This window comes from Pelodiscus sinensis, chromosome 1, assembly GCF_052426305.1.
Source record: "Pelodiscus sinensis isolate ZL-2025 chromosome 1, ASM5242630v1, whole genome shotgun sequence".
NCBI lineage: Eukaryota > Metazoa > Chordata > Testudines > Trionychidae > Pelodiscus > Pelodiscus sinensis.
This window is the reverse complement of record NC_143052.1, coordinates 327,253,425-327,276,467: the sequence shown is the minus strand read 5'-3', so window position 1 is coordinate 327,276,467 and position 23,043 is coordinate 327,253,425.

Genomic DNA, 23,043 nt, shown 5'->3' with positions numbered 1-23,043 from the left:
TTAGGTTGGACATTAGGAAACACGTCCCAACTGTTAGGTTGGTTAAACACTGTGAAAAATTGCCCAGGGAAGTTGTGGAATCTCCACCACTGGAGATATTTAAGAGCAGATTGGATAGACACCTATCAGGGGTGATCTAGACAGTGCTTGGTCCTGCCATGAGGGCAGGGGACTGGACTTGATGACCTCTCAAGGTCCCTTCCAGTTCTAATAATCTATGACTATATGACTCTATGTGTTGCAGCAGGGGCAGATGACCGTTTTGCGGGGCCCCGGGCAGCATAATTCCGCGGGGCCCCCCCTTTGCCACGGCGCATGCACAGTGATGCCATGCTCATGCGCGGTGGCACCACGGCGCGTGCGCGGGGCTTTTTGAAGCGCGGGACCCGGGGCGGCCACCCCACTCGCCCTGCCCTATATCCGCCCCTGTGTTACAGATCCTCTGTGCCCCATTTGCAGAGATCATGAGTATGTTATAGCCCTACCATGCCTGCAAAGCCTTGGTTCTTTAGATCAACCTATAGCAGCTCATGCTTTTAGCTCTGGATGTCCCCAACTCAACCCCCAGCACGATGGCGATGATCGCAGCAGTCACAGTTACTCCTGTGTTACTTACAGTCAGCACCAATAATAGCTGTGAGCAGATTCAGGGATGCCACACGAACAGTCTCATTCTCAATCTTCAGCTGCGAGTGCAGAAATGCTATGAGGTCATCAGGAGAAGAACGGGCTGCAAAGGAAGAAATCACATCCTCACTAACAACTGAAAGCTCATTCTTACCACACCTACAAAAGAAGGAAGTTACAAGGAAACTACTGTGTAATTTGGAGTCTCTTCCCCTACCTAGCAGTAGGATACAATAGCACAGCTCCATTTGATTTTCCATGATGAGCTGCTGAGTTGGAGAACAGATCTGTGGGAAGAAGAGAAGTGATCAAAGGAAAACTAATCAGAACAAGCAACTGAAAAGAAGATGCTCAATTAATTTCTAAGCACTCACTTCCTACCTTTCCAAATAGAGCTCTGAACCCAAAATAAATGGTACTGACTGCACAACAAGAATCAGAAACAATGACCGATACACTGGATAACAGAAGTTCATGCTTTCAAAGTGTTTTTAGCAGCAGAGCTAATTGAATCAAGACTTGACCCTTGGTAACTGGTTCAAATGGTTAATTATTCCACCATAAAAATGTAGGCCTTATTTGCAGTCTGAATTTGTCCAGCTTCATTTTCTAGTTATTGGCTCACGTTCTGCCTTTCTCTGCTAGATTATTACATATGTTTCCCCACATAGATATTATAGACTGCAATTAAGTCACCCTGTCACAGGATAGGTCCTCCCCATTTGGATGGGATCAGTTTTTACTATATAACTCTAACTCCCTCTAAGAACTGGCTTATGCTAAAATTGCTTTACAAACTGAGCTGGATTTTAGCTAATAAAATGAGACCACTATCTGCTTATTCTTAAGCCAGCAGAAACCAATAAGGCATGAGAAGGTCTCCGGGCTCTTCACTAGCATTCAAAAGATGTTTATTCTTAATATGCTTCAGATCTGCTGTGCTTAAGCTCAAGTGATACAAGAACAAGTTCCCCTCACCTGGTCGTGCAGAGCACTGCAGATGGCTTGAAATTTCCCTTCAGGTAGAAGGATCTTATATTCACCGGAGACTTCCAAGAGCTGCCTCAGACTCTACAACAGAGGGTGAAAGTTAGAAGGTGGGCATACAAAGGAGCAATATGCAATGACTGAAGCAGGTTCATGGAATTCATAGATTCCAAGGCCAAAAGGGATGATTGTCATCAACTAGTCAGGCCTTCTGTATGACACAGGCCTTAGAAATTGCCAAAATAATTCCTAAAGCAGAACTTTCAGAAAAAAATCCAATCTTGATTTTAAAATGATCACCTTGACTCTTGGTAAATGGTTTGAATGGCTAATATCCCACCACTGAAAAGGTAGACCTTATTTCCCATCTGAATGTATCCTGTTTCAGCTTGTAGCCACTGGATCATATCATGCCTTTCTCTGCTAGGTCATTACATATATTTCCCCATGAAGATATTATAGACTGTAAGTAAGTCACCTGTCACAGGGTAGGTCCACCCTGTTTGGATGGTATCAGGTTGTGGAGGAGTTAAAGAACTAAGGCAGCCCAAGTGACCTAGTCTCCCCAACCACCATAGCAGGCCTGGTTCTTAGAGCAGCATTGCCTAATAGTCAGGGTCAGTGCAGCAGCCCTTTAATGAGGCTCTTCAGCTCAATGACCCAAGCCCTTCTAGGTACGACCGTGCAACCTAGTGCTCAACCACCCTTTGGGGCAAACCAGTGTTGCCTAGTGGCCAGCCCTTCTCCACCAGGCTCTACCTACTCCACAGGGTCCCAGCCCAGGGCCTTGTCTTGCAGCTCAATGGGGTTTCTTCCAAAACATGCAGAGTCAAAGCCTAATACCTCAACTCAATAATGCTTAGTTCACATAGATTACTTCCCACCATTCTTCTGCAGCAGGTCATCTCAGTAACTCCGTGGTCTCTCCTCCATCTGTGGCATTGGATGGTTGTGGGGGGGTCAACTGGAACCACAGGCTGGCTGGTTTCTGCATCCTAGGGCACTGGCAGTCCCTCCACAAAAGCCTGCAAAGCACCTCTGCTCCCTTCAGCTGTCAGCCTAGACAGAACTGAGCTGCTCCCTTTTATATCCTGATTCCAGTTGGAGCATTCCCAGCAAGTATGAAGGGGCATAGCCCACAGATCATGATTAGCCCCCGCTGAACCATGCATGGTGGGTATCCTCTGTCACAAACACTCCCCCTTAAGAGGGTGTCCATTGGTGGACCTTCCTCTTCATCGTCTCCTTCCACTTGGGAGAAGTCTGTGTTTGCATGAGCCTTCCCTGCCCCAGTGTAACATACAGAAGTCATAGGGTTGGAGCGGGAAGTACTACCTCATGATTCAGGCACTGGTGTCCTTCATGTTATTAATCCATCTGAGGGGTGCATGGTTGGTGACCAGTTGAAAGGGCTTCCCCAGTACAGAATATCCCAGGGTATGTCTACACTACAGCGCTAATTCGAACTAACTTAGTTCGAATTAGTTAATTCGAACTAAGCTAATTCGAACTAATGCATCCAGACTAAAAAAACTAGTTCGAATTAGCGTTTTGCTAATTCGAACTAGCATGTCCACATTAAGTGGACCCTGAACCGGGGTTAAGGATGGCCGGAAGCAGTGCCGGCAGGGCATCAGATGAGGACTTAGAGCGTGGAGCTGCTGCCTCAGGCTAGCCGAGGGCTGTGCTTAAAGGGACCCGACCCCCACCCCGGACAGACAGTTCTCAGGGGTGCCCCTCTTGCAAAGCAGTCCTGGCTTGGAGTGCTCTGAGTGCCCACACTGGGCACATCACAGCACTCGGCCATCAGACCGGCTGTACTTGCCGCAGGCTGCCATCTGGGGAGAGGGAGCAATTGGGGGGCTGCAGGAGAGCTTCCACCCCCAGAAGCCCGCAGAGCCAGCCCAGTCCTCCCCGTCGGGGGCTCGTACCCCATTCCTCCCTCACCTCCTTCCACTTACCCTTCCCTAGCCCCCCTTCCTGATGTACAAAATAAAGAAAACGTGTGGTCAAAAATAGAATCTGTCTTTATTGAACAAAACTGGGGGAGACTGGGAAAAGGAGGTGGGAGAGGGGAAGAGAGAGGGTGGGAGAGGGGAGGGCAACTACAATGATCAGAGGTTTGGAACAGGTCCCATATAAAGAGAGGCTAAAGAGACTGGGACTTCTCAGCTTAGAAAAGAGGAGACTGAGGGGGGATAGGATAGAAGTCCATAAAAGCATGAGTGGGGTGGAGAGGGTGCATTAAGAAAAGTTCTCCATTAGTCCCCATAATAGAAGGACTAGAGGACACCAAAGGAAAAGAATGGGTAGCAGGCTTCAAACTACTAACAGAAAGTTGCTCTTCACAAAGCAAAGATTCAACCTGTGGAGCTCCTTGCTGCAGGAGGTTGTGACGGCTAGAACTAGAACAGAGTTTAAAGAGAAGTGAGATAAAGTGATGGAGGTTGGGTCCATGGAGTGCTATTAGCCAGGGGGTAGGAGTGGTGTCCCTGCCCAAAGTTTGTGGAAGGCTGGAGAGGGATGGCACGAGACAAATGGCTTGATCACTGTCTTCGGTCCATCCCCTCCAGGGTCCCTAGGGTTGGCCACTGTCGGCAGACAGGCTACTGGGCTAGATGGACCTTTGGTCTGACCCAGGACGGCCATTGTAAGCTCAGGGCTCAGGGTCGGGGGTCTCAGTGGACCACCTTCATTTTCATGCACACCTGCTCCTAGGTGGCCAGGCTGGCAGCTCTCCTGCCCTAGACGGCCACTTTTCTGTGCCTAGTGCGGAGGTCGTGGACGAGGTCCATGATGTCCGCACTAAACCAGGCGGGTGCGGTCCTGGGCAGGCTCCCGAGAGCCGCCAGCCTGGTCCCGGGAAGAGGGGGATGGCTGGGTGGCAGCGGGTGGCTGGCTCGAGCCGTGCCAGGTGCAGGGTCTGCTAGCTGGGTGCTGGCCAGCCTGTGCCCCTTTAAGAGGTCCGGGGCCGGAAGGGGGGCAGACGAGTTTCCCTGGTGTTGGCCAGAGTGGCCACCAGGGAAAGCTGGGGAGGGCTAGCCTCCCACTAATTTGAATTAAGGGGCTACACACCCCTTAATTCGAACTAGTAAGTTCGAACTAGGCTTAGTCCTCGTTCAATGAGGTTTACCTAGTTCGAACTAAGCACACCGCTCGTTCGAATTAAGTTCGAACTAGCGGAGCGCTAGTGTAGCACCTATCAAAGTTAATTCGAACTAACATCCGTTAGTTCGAATTAACTTTGTAGTGTAGACATACCCCCAGGGTGTAGATCACCCACTTGATGGCCAGGGCCTCCCTTGCTATAGTAGGGCGGCAGGTCTCTCAGGAGAACAGCTTGCAGCTGAGATAAAGGATCTGGTGCTCCTTCCCACCTATTTCTTGAGATAGTACCACTCCTGGTCCTACCTCCGAGACCTCCATTTGAAGGATAGAAGGCTTTGTGAAGTTGGATGGGATAGGACCAGCTCTTGGTTCAGCTGTTTTCACAGGGCCTGGAAGGCTTCCTCACAGTCTTCTGATTACTGGACTTTCTGTGATTGGGTGTTCTTCATCAGGTCCAATAATAGGGTGCCCAGTGTGATGAAGTTGAGTACTAAGCAGCCACTGTGTCTGAAGTATTGTGGCACCTGTTTCTTTGTCATGGAGGTGGGGCAGTCACACAAGCCTTAGACCTTATTTATCAAGGAGCTATAGTTTTCCCCTTCCTACTGTGTTCACTAAGATGGCACTTGGCTGGATTCACAGTGAGTCCTGCATCTATTGGGGCTTACAATACCTTGCTAAGATGTCAGAGGTGTTTCCCCCAGCTGGTGCTGTGGATGACAATATTCTTAATGCACACGGCTGTATATTGCATATATGTTTGCAATATTTGGTTCATGAGCTGCTGAAAAGTGGCTGAGGCTCTGTGCAGCCCAAATGGCATCCTGCTGAATTGCTATAAGCCAAGCAGGGTGTGGAAGGCACTCTTCTCACAGGAAGCCGGTATCAGGGGTATCTACTAATAACTGTTGGTCAGTTCTAGTGTGGAAATGAACTTTGCATTTCCCACTATATTCCTCCTTGAGATTTCCCCATGTATGCATCCCAGTATCACTTCAGCTTTTTTGGCCACAGCATCACATTTGTAGGTCATGTTCAGCTGAGTATTCACCAAGTTTCCCAAAATATTTTTCAGAGTTACTGTTTCTCAGGAAGCATCCCTCAACATGTATGTATCACCTACATTGTTTTGTTCCTAGATGCATCTATTTACATTCAGCCATATTTAAATGCACATTTATTGTTAGCACCCAGTTTACCAAATGATCTATATCACTCTGAATCAGTGAGTTGTCCTTTCCATTATTTACCACTCCCCAATTTTTATTTCATCTGCCAATTTTATCAATGATGATTTTATGTTCTCTTCCAGGCTATTGATAATGAGATGACAGTCTAACTCCTTCCGGTACCTACACACTTTTCTTCTTTGCTGCTTGAAGCTTCCAGGATATCTCTGATGAAATCTACATATTTTACTACATTTAGGCTCTTGTGTAGTCCTCTGATACTTTTAGTCAAGTCCATGAGACATTGATTCCCTCAAAATCATGGGCATTCCAATCCCAAAAGCAACCACATATTCTGGACCAGAAAGCCAACATAGATTGGGAGTAAACCATGGAGGAAGTGGGGAGGGGGGAAGGGCAGCAGGGTTGTGGCCCTGGATTTGCTGCTTGGCTTGTACTGAGCCAGCTCACATAGACTGAGCATGCTCAATCATACTACTGAAGCCAACTGCCCTCAATCCATCCTCTCACTATCAGCAGACAAGAGTTACCTTGGTCATGTGATACTGAGGGTAGATGAAATAAGAGAGACAAGGTGGGTGAAATAATATCTTTAATTATATTATCTCACCCACCTTGTCCCTCTAATATCCTTGAACCAACACAGCTACAACAGCCCTGTACACAACGGTAGATGAACTAGACGGTGATTTTATATCTATCTAGTTATATAATCTAAAGCAATGCACTTCAGGCCTTCTTAGTATTAATTTTCAGCTACTGGCAGTTTATTTAATACTGCCCAGAGACAACACACAGCAGCCCCTGCTCTGAGGAGTTTATTTATAATCTAAAAGAGAGACACAGAGTTGATAGGATGTACCAGTAAATCACAAGGAGGGAGTATCTTATGGGGGGGCGGGGGGAGGGAACAGGTGTTTTGTTTCTTACCTCCTTATCATCTCCAGAAACAGAAGATACTTTTCATGAGAGGCTTTTACCTACAAAACTTGTCACCTGGGTCACCATGTCTATAAAATCAAGACTTGCGTGTTTATCTATTATCTAACAAGTCACTATGTAGACCAGGAAACGCCACTGGTAGCAGCTAGTGCAGTTCACCTATGCGCACACATTGATAGTTATTTTAATAAGTATCTCACCTTGGTGACATGAAAAACATTAACATCCTCTTTATATTGCTCAAGGAGCCATGGGATCTGTTCGAACACCTTATCTTGATGATCTTCTTTATGCAGGAGGAGGCTCATCATAGTACCAAGGGCTTTGATAATGGCCTGCTTGACCTACATAGAGACACAGAATTTATGTTCCTACAAATTCATTCAATATCATGCAATGGGCCCATCTTTTCTACTTCTGACGAGTGCAATTTCCCTTTTCCACTGTTGAAACAGCCCTATCTCAATATTTCCTGGTAAAGAGTTAAGACTCATGGGCTTCGTCTACACTGGCATGATTTTCCGAAAATGCTTTTAACGGAAAAGTTTTCCGTTAAAAGCATTTTCGGAAAAGCACGTCTAGATTGGCAGGATGCTTTTCCGCAAAAGCACTTTTTGCGGAAAAGCGTCCGTGGCCAATCTAGACACGCTTTTCCGCAAAAAAGTCCCAATTGCCATTTTCGCGATCGGGGCTTTTTTGCAGAAAACACTACTGTGCTGTCTACACTGGCCCTTTTGCGCAAAAGTCTTTCGGAAAAGGACTTTTGCCTGAACGGGAGCAGCATAGTATTTCCGGAAAAGCATTGACGATCTTACATGAGATCGTCAGTGCTTTTCCGGAAATTCAAGCAGCCAGTGTAGACAGCTGGCAAGTTTTTCCAGTCTAGAGACAGCTATGGTGTTGGTTTCAGAATTATATTCTACTGCACCTCACAACTTTCCCAAGTGGGATATTTCCCCAGATTAGTATGCACACTAAACCAACTCATTCCTGCTGTAACTCTACTGGAACTGAATAGACATCTGCCAGGAATGAATTTAGCCCATTCTCCTATATTCATCTGCATGTCAGGTGACAAAACTGGAATCTATGTACACTATGTACAGACAGAATTTCCATGAGATTGTGACATTATAATCTTTTTTAAATGTTTTACATCATACTCCGTTCTATCCCAAAGAACCTGCCATTGAACTCCATCATCACAAAGAGTGCCATACACAGAGAATTTAACAATATAATTTCTCATCAAGGTTTAGAAAGCCTACAATTCTCACCTCCAAATCTTCACATGTGGTCCATTTGCTTGTCACATGACGATAGAGGGGAAGAATTTCATCACAGAATTGAGATTTACCCATTTTGGGAAATGGCCACCTTTCCCAGTTCCTAAAATATAGATTTACTGCCCTTGACCATTTTTCCAGAACTGCATGGAAGGAAAAAAGACAGGCAATATGAAAAGGATGCAATAGTAATAAGGATACGTTGTTTTATCAGTGAAGACACCCAGGCTTGTAGTTTATTACAATTCCATGCCCAATTCAGGAACAGCTGATGAAATCCAATAACAGTTTTGAATTATTTCTCTTCCCTCCTTTCCGTTTCTTGTTTCTCAAAAGGCTTTCTTCTCTTTTGTCTCTCTCCATCTCTTTTTAATTCCCATCATTTGAAAACATATTTTTTTCTCCCTTGTTACCTCTTAATTAGAGCTGATTGTAAAGGTAGTTTAAATTAAATTAAAAGTGTTTACTCTTGTTTTTTTCAAAATTTCAAATTACAAAGATCATTCACATGTTTCAAAAATCAACAAATTTCAGCCACCTTTTTAGCTGTACAAAAACACTGAACACATCCTGATTAAAACTGTCATTGACATTTTTTCAGTTTAATATTCCATCAACTTGGAAAAAAATATGAAAAATGTAATAAAAAAACAAAATATTTTGACCAGCTGTTTTCTGAATGATTCATGTCCTCTGCAGTTATTGCTTATTTAGCCCTAAAACTGTATGATTTCCTATTGGGTTACAGTTTGTCTGAAAGATGTTCAGTGCCCCTAACTCCTATTAGCTATACTGAGATTTGACAGCATTTTGCCCTAAAATTAGATGCACCCGCTGCCCTTGAAAGGAAAATTAAGGCTCAATCCTATGTTCTATGAAGCTGATGGCAAAATTCCCATTTATCTCAAAGGTGCAGGATTAATCCCTTAGGCCTGATCTACTCTAAAGGGGAAAGTTGACTTAAGGTACGCAACTCCAGCTATGTTAATTATGCAGCTGGAGTTGACGTATCTTAAATCGTGTTTTCAGACTGTCCACACAGTGGAAGGTTGACAGGAGTGTTATTCCTCATGAGAAGCAGGACTACCGGTGCCAACGGGAGCACCCACTCAGTTCGAATTAGTGGGTCTTCACTAGACCTGCTAATTTGGACCCTGGTGATCAACTGCAGCAGCATTGATCTTCTGCATAGTGTAGACGTGGCCTTACTTGAGCATCAACTAAAAAGCAAAGGAAGAGAGAAGTGGAGAAGACCAGAGGACAGAGAAAGAGGGTGAAAGGAGATGATAATTAAGAAACTAAAGAGGAGGAATGGGTGGAGGGGTGGAAAACGGGACATTTTTAAATGTAATTCAGTCTGTTGCCTGCACATTCTCCCCCAGGAATTTCCTGGCACATGGGCAGCATCAGCTTTTGTTTATTTTTAAAATATCCACAAGTCATAAAGGGCCTGAACTTACAAATGCTCAGCACCTCCAGCAAAGTAAGGAGCACTCTCAACTCCACTGAGTGCCACAGGAGCATGAGGACTCAGCCCCTGGTACAATCCAGTTCAGAGCCTGTTTGTAAACGATCAGTCACTTAACTCTGTACCAAGGCCCCTAAATATCCATTTTGGACATCTACAATAAGTGCTGGCACTTACCACCACAAAATGGTTGCTTCAGCCTGCTCTCGCCGACTAACATCCGCATGGAGCTCATGCTGTACAGGGTCATTCCCTCAAAAGGAATGCACTTGAGTGCTGAAAAGAAGGACCAGAAGAAAAGGAAGACAGTCAATTGACTGTTATCTGCCTTCTTACTATCGCATTTAGAAACACCGCTGGGTCGGATGCTATGGGCTCCTAGGTCATTTTGTGCTGCGTACACAAATGATAAGGCAGAAGTAAAAAATCAGTGGGGGATTTACCCTGAGGAGGAGCATTCTCCACCAATGTGCAGCTGTGCCAGATGCCCAATCCTCTCCCAGAGTAGGAGAGAGAGCACTGGGGAGGGATGAGAAATGGAATGGAGAAGAGCTCCACTAGACCTGATTTTCCTCAATCCTGTCCTTTAAGAACTTCAAATGGGGCATAAGAGCTTGCACCTTGGTGTGGATAGCTCATGGTCTAGCAACTGGAACCAGCCACAGCAGTTCATCTCATGCCCCCCAAATAGCACTCTGTGTAGCTGTACAGAGCGTGAACCTCTGTCCTTAAATGGAAGACAATAACTTTGAAACAAAAGATGGAAGTTGACATACGATAGGCTGATGATAGGTTGTCCAGCGTAATCAAAGTGAACACGTCAGACAGCTTCAGTGGTTTCAGATGACATTGAAGCTCATACATCACCTCATTGAAATAGCAGCGTGCCAGAGCCACTAATGTGTTGCTCGCTGCCACTTTTAGTTCATTTGTTGCTTCCTTAAAAAATACAAAAAGAGAGAGACTGAAGTGATTAAAGCCAACTACACCAGCCAATGCTGCTCAAATGAATCAAGTTCTTATTTCTGTTTTCCACCCAACTTTCTGAGAACAGAATCATGAGTCATAAATAATCATTGAATCGTTTGGCTAAACACTTGTCAGCCTTTCAGTTGTTTGCAAGCTGCTTAGACTATTCGCTATTAGCTATTTGTGGTGGATGATTGGCTATCATAGTGACATGATATTTTTCCCTCAGAGGAGGTGGGCAGCTTCAAGATATTCAGAGAATTTTCCTGAATAAACTATCCCCTAAATCCAAATACTGCTTCTTTTGGAAACAGCTCAGATTCTGTTTAAAGGTTTCATCCTGCTGCTTAACACCATAGTATCAGAGCACCTTCCACACAAAATCAGTATCAATAATGAAATCCCTAGTAGACTTCACAAAATACTTGCTTGTTAAGAAACGGTAGGCCTCTCTGCATCTGATATATGTCACAATATCCTGACCTTACAAAGCACTTAAGCACATGTGTAACTTGAACAAGATGAAACTAGTCACATGCTGCTTAGGACCTGGGATTTCTGGAGGACGGTGTGGGGATCTGTGGGCCCCTAGCAGTCATTAATCCTGGAGTTTCAGTATATAGTTTACAAAAAATGTTTTAATTAGTGTTTTAATGCTTTCATTCCTGTCATTAGCATATAGGGAAAACTAACTTACCTGAGTATCAGAGGGGTAGCCGTGTTAGTCTGAATCTGCAAAAGCAGTGAAGTGGGTCTTTGACCACAAAAGCTTATGCTCCAACACTTCCGTTAATCTAACTTACCTGAGTCTCTCTCATGTGGTTTGAGGCAAGTGTTATTATTTTGCTCAGTAGCCTTCTCTCTAGGACCTGGGCATCCTGCTGTAATACTTTCTCCAGGATACAGTAAATGTCTACTCTGTTTTTCTGGGGACAAAACATAAAAGAACAATTGGGGAAAATGTTTCCTTGATGACAATATAGTAATGCTATAAGCTAATATAGTAACGCAATATAGTAACACTTACGTTAATAAGCTTCTGCCCAAAAGAGTTTACAATCTAAACATGAAACAACTAGCCCAGGCTAAAAGAGCAGATCAATAGCCAGGAAAATAATTCAGGTCTTCTGATTCACTATCTGGAGTCCTCTCCACTAGACCACACTGATTCCACAGCCTGCATACTCACTCAAGTAACCCCTAGTCTTCATTTGTATAAAACTTGCTATGCCCTCCACAATCACCCCAGCTAGCAGCATTTCAGAAGAAGCTGAGCAATTTACAAATTTTTTAATCAGAAGAAGGGCCCTGCACTGCCCCCTTATCTAATTTCGTTTATTATTATTATTGTTGTTGTTGTTATTATTATTATTATTGTTGTTATTGTTGTTCTTGTTATTATTAGCATCATGCCTTTTTTTATCCACTCCAGACAGAATTTGTAAATACAATTATAAAATACCCAACTCCTGCAGTAAATCTTCTGCAGCTTTTAGGGAAAATTAGCTCAGGAGTTACCTCTACATTGACAGTAGCACACTTGAAGGTCTCTTTTATGGGATCCATCAAAGTTCAAATTCACAGATGATACTAAATATGGAGGAGTTGAAGGTATGAGTTGTGACAGAGAAATAATCAAGAGGGGCACAGAGAAATTAGAAACCTGAGCAGAACAAGACTGATTTCAGAGAACTGCAAACTAGCGCACCTAGAGAGGGGGTCAATATAACTGACATAATGAGAGGGAGAAAAGTGGGAAACAACAAGTGACCTGGAGTGACAGTGAAAAAAAAAGTCAGCCATCTGGGTTGGGTTTGTTACATACAGGAATCTTGTCATAAAGCAGGAAGACAACAGTTTCTCATTGTTCATCTGAGGTGTGACTGCTTCTGGCTTATTTCACTTTTTTGGCACCACATTCCCCAGAAAAGATCAACAGCTTGGAAGTAATTCAGGAGAAAATTTTAAAAAGTGCAGGGAGGCCAGCAGAACTGACTTTTAAATAGAGACCTGCAACCTCTATGGGATCTGACCTCATGCATCAGGGTGAGGTTGGGTGGGTGTAGGGGAGCCTGCCTTGACAATAAATGGCCACGTCTCCCTTTGACACGTGCGGATCTCTAACAAGCAAAACCCAGGCCTGTCTCAAGTCTGGTGCACATAAGCATGCAGGCAAGGTCATGGGAGAAGCTGTGAGAGGAAGGAATGTTTTGCATAACAATGCAGATGAAGCATGGTACGTGAGACTATGTCAAGAACACATGGCAAGCAATCTTGTACAGGTACTTCTGTTTCTGATAACCACAAATTACAGATGCAGCCATACAACTGTCAACTATGCACATAGCAGCAACATCCTGAGTGACAGGATGTACTCCAGATAGGGTATTGGGCATGTTACATATCCTACACAATATGTAATCAATTGGTAAATATTATTAGAACAACCAAGTCTCGCTTTGCTATAAAATGGGCTTAGTAAGAACAATCAGTGGGAGGGAATGAGCAGGATTGACCCACAGGTACTGCTCGATGTAACTAGAAGTAAATAGGCCCTACACACCGGTGATCCAGTGCATGGTGTTCCAATGCATGGGAAGAAAATGAACCCTGACCTCCTGCCTGCTACTGTAGGTAGCATACGGGTGAAGTGTAAGTGAACTAGTCTTTATTATTGTATTATAGTAGCTCTTTTATTAATTGCTTTTGCATTGCTTTGCACTATATTATTGCTTTAGAATGTATGGCATTTAAGGTTTAAATTGTGTAGTAATTGTTTTTAAGGCTTGTAAAACTTAAACAACTGTCATAACTGCTTAAAGCTTGCAATAAATAAGAAAGTGGTTAAGTATCCCTGGAGTGTCCTGGTTTCTCTTGGATCTAAAATAAATCGTATCACATCACAGTGGGAAAACAACTGGACTCCCCTGGGCTCAGATCAGGTCAGCTCTCCTCCACAGAGTCAGCACAACCGTGACTGCCTACTCCAGCCAGCCACCACCTCCTTGCTGCATAGCATGCACTGTGGAGTGAGGATGCTTAGGAGTCAGTGTTTCTTACCCTGCAGCACGTACATTGCACAGCAGGGGGCAGTATCAGAGACATAACATTTAGACTTTAACATCAGGAAAAATGCCCCAGCTATAAGACATCTATCAGGTTATTACATAGTCTTCATTGGAAAGTGGTGGAAACCCAGTCACTAGGAGCTGTTAAAATTGGTTTGGCCCAAAAAAATGAAAAAGGCACTGCTGGGAAATTGGATGATCCAACAAGCCTTTTGCATCTGTCTCCTGTGAGTCTATAACTCTGAATTCAGGCAGCTGAAGGTGTGAACTGCCTGCTAAGGTCATAAAGCACTTTGGAATGTTCAAAGCCAATGGTTGGCTACACATTCCAGTGGTTGTGCTTTTAAAGGATGCTGCTGCAAACTGCTATTATTACTGCTCTAGTGGGGAGAGGCTCTGCCTCTTTCCATTCATTTTTAAATGTAAGGAGGATTTTTAATTGAAAATCATAATTGATAACTTATGAATACAAGAACCCCACACTATTCAAGCGAGCCAGAAATGAACTGCTTGTCTTGGCTTCCTGGTACTTGAAACTAAAATGCCTTCTGTGTTGACCCTTAATAGAGAAATGGACTTTGCTGGATGCGAGTATTAATAAAGGAAAAAGGGGTTTGGATTATTTAAGAACCCTTCAAAGCTATATCCCAATCATATGTCATTATAATTAAGAAGTGTTGTCTTGGGTTTAGAGCAGAGAGTCAGTTCACATGGGTTTTATTCACCATTCTTCTACTAACTCACTATGTGGTGTTGAGCAAGTTATTTAATTCCCCATGACACAGCCCATCAGTAAATGGGGATGTTTATCACTCTCCCAAAGGTGCTGTAAAACCTAATTCATGAGTAAGTAGGTAAGTGCTTTGAGGTTTTTGGATGAAGATGCTAAAGGAGGACAAAATACTGCTATAAGAGATTATAGATACCCCTACAGTGCACTTTTATAATATACAGCCCATGTACTCCAGTGTGTACAAAAGGACAGTGCTCCTCTGAGTGTCTCTTTATTATATCATCCTGATCTGTAACAGAATTTTGCAGGATGAGTTTTGCATGAAGACAGAAGGGTAAATACTGATTACACTGAAGGTGGGCTGAGCCAAGTTCTGTATTGAATTACTTCCATGAAGTCAAACAGAATTTGGAGTGGAAACATGGAAAACAGATGTGATTTGATGAAACTGCCTTACCTCATCCTGCTGAAGTTTTTCTAGCAGAACAGTCACAACGACAGCCAGTTTGGTCTCAGCTATCTTGACAATCTCAAGGGCAATAGAGGCCTTATCTTGATCGTCCATATGGTCCAGGAGGAGAACAACCTTGCTGTAAACAGCTGAAATTAAAGGAAAGGATTCTGCTGGTTATCATTGATGTTGGGATTCAGTGCTTGTGTCTTTAATTCACTATCTAGTAAAGACTCTGTAGGAGACCAGACATGGTGATAAGTGGACCTGGGAATCATGCAAATCCTTTTCTTCCCTCATGGTGACCATGTCTGTTTGCAGAGCTATTGTGGGGGGACGGATTATAATAAGGAAAAGCTGCTCCTTTTAAATAAGATCCCCACATAAACTAATCTTTTCCACCTTTACTATTAATTTAGGCATTTTGATAGCACACAGAATAATTTATAGCCAAGATTTTTAAAACTGGGTGCCTAAACTAAAACTCCTAAATCCATATTAACACGCCTACATCCTGATTCAGCAACTTAATCACATGCCTAACTCTATGCCAACAAATAAATCTAAAGTTAAACACATGCATGCTGAAGTGTTTTGCTTAGTCAGGGTGTCATTTCCAAAAGTGCTGAGCACCCAGAATTACCTATGGATGGTGCAAAAATCTTCTAGGGGTTCAGTATCTCTAGAAAATCAAGCCACTTTTCAAAGACCCCACTGTATGAATTTAGAAGTCAAACTTTATGCACTCTGTTTTGAAAAAAGGCTTCAGTTTTATTTTATGATAATTTAAATACTTGCAGAGAAGACACACGGACTAGGTATTTGTCCAGTTGCCTCTAGAGACCCTAAAAGATTTTCCCCCAATGCACAACATAAGAACATAAGAACGGCCGTACTGGGTCAGACCAAAGGTCCATCTAGCCCAGTATCCTGTCTGCCGACAGTGGCCAGCACCAGGTGCCCCAGAGAGGGTGGACCGAAGACAATGATCAAGCGATTTATCTCCTGCCATCCCTCTCCAGCCTCTGACAAACAGAGGCCAGGGACACCATTTTATCCCCTGGCCAATAGCCTTTTATGGACCTAACCTCCATGAAATTATCTAGCTAGGTGTTTTCCATGGGTAGGGTGATTGCCCCATACCTTTATGTGAAGCCTCAGAGATTAAGTCTTGGTAAGTCTTGCTCACATAGTCAGGATCAGTGTTACCTGTAAACTGAGCACTTGGGTGGCAGACATGTGTTTCTAATGGTTGTACACATCCGTACATGCCTCAATGCACCTAAAATGTATTCTACACGTAGAATTGGAGAGAACATTGGTCAGGATGCAATTGATCTCCAGATTTGAGGGTGGGGAGGAATTTTCCCTGGGTCAGACTAGCAGGGATTATTGTTTGGGAGGTTGGGAATTTGTCTTCTTCAGGAGTATGGGGCACTGATCAACCACCAGGATCATCAGGGCTTTTCTGACCTAATCATTTCTCTACCATTGCAAAGGCCTCAGGCATTGGTAGCATTTCAGTTTCTCCTATCCTCTGTCTGCAGCACACAGCATCTTAGTCTCCTAGGCCTTGGGCACATCTACACAGCAGGGCTAAAGCAGAAATAAGCTACACAACTTGAGCTATCAATTGTGCAGTTTAAGTTGAAATAGTTTATTTCGGCTTTTGGCGCTGTCTACACAGCAGGAAGTCGGGGAAAGAGCACTCTTCCTCCTACTTCCCTTACTCCCCATAAAATGCGGGTTATAGGAGTCGGAGAAAGAAGTTCTCCAACTTGACATTATTTGACATTATGTTGAAATAATGGCTTGCTGTGTAGATGCGGACTATGTTATTTTGCAATAACATCAGTTATTCCAAATTAACACTGCTGTGTTGACATACCCTTCAAGAGTGACAATTTTTAGTCCAAGACAAGTTTTGGTTTCAGCATAGGGTTGCTAGGTGAAACGTAATGGTTTGTGACATACAGAAGATTAAAGTACATGATCTAATGACCTACCAGCCTTAAACTCTATGAAACTGTGAAATAGTTGATGTATTAATAAAATCAGGATTTTATCTCCCATGTGTCTCTCAGCAAAAATTCTCCTGGAGACTTAATATTTAACAAGAAATCTGAAATGCCATATTTATCTGTCTCCATTGTAACAGCATTCCAAGGCATGGAGGAGGAATTGATCAGAATTTACCCTTCCCATGAAAGATTGCTCAAGATTAGGCGATTACCCATCCTTACCCTTCGATTCCAACACCCAGATGCAGATGGAATCAGAACTGTAACTTACATTGCCCATACAGTTGCAATAGTAATGGCGTAGGATTAAGAGCTAAGAAACGCTTTGTTATCCTCCATTTAATATGCTAGCTATCCACTTAATATCTTAAGTAGACAGCAGGTACATCTAGACTGCAGAGTTTTTCCAGGATACCAGAGATATCCCAGAAAAGCTCTGCCACGTCCAAGGAATGCGTCTGCTTTTCCAAAAAAATATTGGAAAAGCAGACATGTTTTTTCAGCATCTCTGTAAACCTTGTTCTACGAGGAAGAAGGGATGTTCTGAAAGAGGCTTTTTTTCTGACATTTGGCCCACTGTAGACGGGCCAACTGTCAGAAAAGCCTCTTTCAGAAGAAAAGTGATAGAACTTTGTAGTCTAGACACAGTCAGCTAGAAGAGAAGTCCTTCTGTGTTTTCTCTTCTAATTTCTCCCATCTCTGATGCTTTGCACCTCTAGATTTTGGCTCCAAGGATGCAGAAGTCATAAAATAAGGACCCATATTAAACATAAAACAACTGGAGAAAGGAAAGAAGACCTTCCCCATAACATCCAATAGTGACTCAGGTTGTCAGGAAAGTTTCCAGGTTCAGAGGCTGTAGGCCAGTCCTTCAACTCAAGTCAATTAAAAGGGAAGTCAGTAGAGGCTCACTGGATTTACAGCAGCTAATGATCTGGTCATATAAATGGAGAATATTACACGTTTCTATGCACCCATGCTCTTGAATGTGTATGTGTGGATACAGGTTGGATATAAAAAATACAATAGTGACCCTTACCTCTATCAATTACCTCCTGTTCACTCACAAATGTATTCATGGTTTAGTCTTTCCTCAACACCTTCTCTCAATCCTTTCTCCCTCCAACTAGCTCCAGTACTGAGAGATAGATGGCCTCTCAGTCTGTCAACCAGAACTTCCAGTTAAACTTACACAAGCACTATTGTGACATCCTTGTGACCAAAGCAAATTCCATAAACTGTTGATGACCAGGTAGGCACACAGGGACTCTGTCACTGTGCTGGAGAGAACTATGGTTAAGATGACCTGTCACCTGTCTATGACTTTTACTAAAAATGGCCCTAAATAAATTTTAGGTGCTGGGGAAAGGCAGCACTCCAGCAGACTCCACTGCTCTGAGAGCAGGCTAGGGTGCCACTACTACTTCCACTCCAGGTGGGTGAACTGCCTAGGGTACCCTGACTGCTCTCCAACCATTGCTCCAGCACAGCATCTGGCCCCAGGGATGCCCTGAGATGTACCACACCAACTACTGTGGAAGTCACAAAGGTCCCAGAAAGTCACAGAATCCATGATTTCTGTGATAGAAATGTAGCCGTGTTAGTCTCGTGTAGCTGAAACAAAAAACAGGACTATGTAGAACTTTAAAGACTAACAAGATGGTTTATTAGGTGATGAGCTTTCGTGGGCCAGACCCACTTCCTCAGATCAAATAGTGGAAGAAAATTGGCACAACCATATATACCAAAGGATACAATAAAAAAATGAACACATAAAATTTGATTTGTCCTTTTCATATGTGTACATTTTTTTGATTGTATCCTTTGGTATATATGGTTGTGTCAATTTTCTTCCACTATTTGATCTGAGGAAGTGGGTCTGGCCCATGGAAGCTCATCACCTAATAAACCATCTTGTTAGTCTTTAAAGTGCTACATAGTCCTGTTTTTGTTTCATGATTTCTGTGACCTCCATGAATGATTCACAGCCTTATTCATAATCACTTTCACCCAAATAGGCCTCTACCTACAGGTTCACAACCATCTCCTCCCTGTTGGTCAGAATCAATTCTTAAATGCCTATGCCCTGGGTTACTTCCTTCAGTTTCTGAAACAAAGCATTGTCCCCATGACATTCCAAGAACTTATTGGATATTTTGTGTTTTATCATATTACTTTTCCCACTGATGTCTAGGTAGGTAAAGTTCCTCATTACTATAAGGGCCTGTGTTCTGGATATTTGTTTTATTTGTTCTAGAAATGCCTCATCTCCCTCCTCCTCCTGGTTTGGATGTGTTTTCCCCACTTCGTCTTTACCCAGAGACTTTCAGCCGGTCTGCCTCTTGCCTCTTTCTGGAACTCAGAACAAGTGTACAATACAACACCACCTCCCTTTTATTCCTACATGCTCTTCCTGAACAAGATGTACCCCTCTATGCCAATACTGCAGTTATGAGATTTATCCCATCAAGTATCTGAGATGCCACTTAAGCTCAGTTATGACTTGTCTATTAGTACTCCCAATTCTAACTGCTTAGTCCTGTTATTCCTTGAATTTGTGAGTAGACGTCTAAAGCAGTGATACTCAAAATGGTCCATGAAACCACTTTGAGAAAACTGCTAACTGGCTACACTGGTGTGTTTATTTACTGGTGCCGCAGCCACAAAGCCTCGTGGCTCCCATTGGATCCGATTTGCTGTTTGCAGCCAAAGGGAGCCATGGGAAGCAGCAGCCACAGCTCCTTTTGCTATGACTGGCTAACCAGAGCCAAAGGGACCTGCAAGGCTCCGTGACCTCAGTGCTGGTAAATAAACACACCGGCGCAGCCAGTTAGCAACTTTCTCAAAGTGGTTTCACGGAGCACTTTGAGAAACACTGATCTAAGGTATTGATCAAATTCCCCCCAGGGATTTCCCTCTTGTTGCTCCTGTAATTCTACTCTAATTTTCCATATCTGATTCTCCCCAAAGAACTAGTCCTCTATTAAAGATACCTTTTGAACCTAGTTGCCTTTTGTCACCTGCCCCTACTCAACTTAGTTTAAAGCCCTTCTAATAAGATTGGTGAGTCACTGCATTAAGATGTCCTTCCCTTTTGTGGTCAGATCCACCCCATCTCTTCCCAGCAAACCACCTTCCTGCAACAGTATGCCATGACTGAGGAAGTCAAAACCTCCCATCCATCCATCTTCATCACACTATTATGTGGACATGCTTACCATTTAGAGCAGAAAAAACACTCAGTGCAGGAAACAAGGGGACTGAAACTGAAGCTGTCAAGTTCACCTGCTTCCATTTTCAGTAACTGATCCATCTGGATCTCTCAAGCTAGTGGGGATGTCCAAGGCAGAAAAATATTTCTGTAGATCAGCATGTGATTATTTGTATTGCGGTACTGCCTCGTAGTCCCAGTCATAGGCCAGAATCTCATTGCCTTAGAACCTGTACAAACTCAGAATAAGATGGTCCTTAACTGTCATTAAGTAATATTTATTCACAGCACAACAGAGAAGATAATTAAGCAAGAAGATAAGCCTACTTTGACCAGGTACCAACATGAAACTAGTGTAATAATACTACATATTTAGGAAACTTTATCCCTGATTCAGGGTCTGTCGTGGCTAAGCTTCAGTTCCATACCATTGTGCAAACTGGGGTCTTATACAACTGCGCTAGATAGAAAGTGTACAGCAGTACAGTTCAAGAGTACTCCATATTTAATACATGCACAGGAGGCCACTTCCACAAGAAGCTAAGGGCATGGTCAGCACAGAGAAACTTCCTGTCTCTGCTAGTTTTTCGCATCCCTCACTGTCTACACCTGCTCCATAAGTTCAGGCCTTTCAAAAACACAGCATCATGTACAGGTAACTGTAACAATGCTTGTTCGTTGTATCTGTTCACATGAGAGCAAGGCATCCAATATCAGTCCACTATGGGTGGATCAGCAATAGGAATAATGTTTGTGCATGTGACAAATAACCCCAGGACCACAGAACAGATTAAGGACACCAATGTGTGTGGCAAAGTCATCACAAACACCGTGCAGACGTCAGGGAGCTCATAAGTTAGCATATAACCTTAATTCAGATCTTGGTGCAATAGTATATCCTCAAAAGGAAACTTTACTTATTAACTGGTTGTATTTTACTTATCAGTTGGTAGTATTTTACAAGATAAAAAGCTGAATCGTTGGTTGAATGTTCGTTTATTTGCCCCAGGGCCAGATTTTTACAAAAACAAGTCATGTGCACATACACAACTAAGAGTTCTGCAGCAACGCACACTGTCCTGCAGCAATTAGTAGTGGGATCCTGCCCTTAGCAAGTCCTGGGCTTACAATTCACATGCTTATCTCACTAATAGGTATCAATTGATCAGCCTGTACTGAATATGGCTTGACAATTTGCCATCACTCAAAACACATTACAGTCAGAGAGGATGATAAATATACCATTTATTCACCATTATGTACAAAGTCCAACATGTCCAAGGAGGCAAGAAAACAAAACTGGTGAATACAGAAAAAACATTACAGCCTCTCTCTGAGTTACAGACCAAACACTTGGCTGTAACTCGATCAGTTTGTAACTTGGACCCCATTGAGTTACACGTGACCGCGCTGTTTGTAAGCGCGGGTCACATTCGTAACACGGGGACCGCCTTTACGACTGCTCCATGGGAGCTTTGGTCGTAAGTGCGAACGGTCGTAACTCGACCATTTGCAACTCGGGGAGCAGCTGCACTGCAAAAAATAGACTGATAGCTAGAAGCTTTTGTACAATGTGCAGTAAGATGCACACCTTAATCCCGCTCAGTGTTTGACTGACTCTAATTCAACCTAAGATTTGTCAGAGTAGGGTATGAGGCCCAGATCTTCAAAGGTATTTAGACTAATTTCCATTGAAACCAATGGGAGCCAGGAATCTCAATACCTGGGAGGATCTGAGCAAGGACGGCAGAATTTGATGCAACAACAATATGCATTTCTAGAGAGATTTTCCTTTTTAAATAATTTTACTAACTCTCTGATTCAAATATAAGCCATTATTAGCAAATAATTATATTTTTTCTATCCCTATTAGAGCACAGAGAAATAGGAGAGTGGAAATAACATGATTTATTTAAAAGATTTTAACCAGGTTCTTTCATGGAAAAAAATTAAAGATCCAGCACTGTACAGATCACTCTGCTGAGATGTGAGCCAAATGACTTAAAGCAGAATTCCAATATTACTTCTCTTTTTTGAAAGTTTTCTCACAAACTCCTCAAAATATCTGCCTCCACCTAGTGGTGTGGGTTTGTTATTTATATTCCCTGTTGTAGAAATACATCAAATTATACTCCGCATGATTCTATGATTCTATCTGTAGGGACAGGGACAGGGACAGGGATAATCCTGGGAAGAGGCTCTTTTTTCCTTCACTACTCTATAGAGGTTCTTATACTGCTTGTTGTCAGCAAGACATGAGAAGTCATTCTTCCACTCTACTCTGCGCTGGTTAGGCCTCAGTTGGAGTATTGTGTCCAGTTCTGGGCACCACATTTCAAGAAAGATGTGGAGAAACTGGAGAGGGTCCAGAGAAGAGCAACAAGAATGATTAAAGGTCTAGAGAACATGACCTATGAAGGAAAGCTGAAAGAATTGGGTTTGTTTAGTTTAGAAAAGAGAAGACTGAGGGGGAACATGATAGCCGTTTTCAGGTATCTAAAAGGGTGTCATAAGGAGGAGGGAGAAAACTTGTTCATCTTGGCCTCTGAGGATAGAACAAGAAGCAATGGGCTTAAACTGCAGCAAGGGAGATTTAGGTTGGACATTAGGAAAAAGTTCCTAACTATCAGGGTAGTCAAACACTAGGGCTGTGTCTAGAATGCATCCTTTTTCCGTAAAAGGGATGCAAATTAGACACAGCGCAATTGCAAATGAGGTGGGGATTTAAATCCCCCCTGCTTCATTTGCATAAACATGGCTGCTGCTTTTTTCCCGCTCGGAGCTTTGCCGGAAAAAAGCGCCAGTCTAGACGCGGATCTTTCGGAAAATAAAGCCTTTTCCAAAAGATCCCTTATACCTCTTAAAAAAAGGAATAAGGGATCTTTCGGAAAAGGCTTTATTTTCCGAAAGATCCCCGTCTAGACTGGCGCTTTTTCCGGCAAATCTCCGAGCCAGAAAAAAGCGGCAGCCATGTTTATGCAA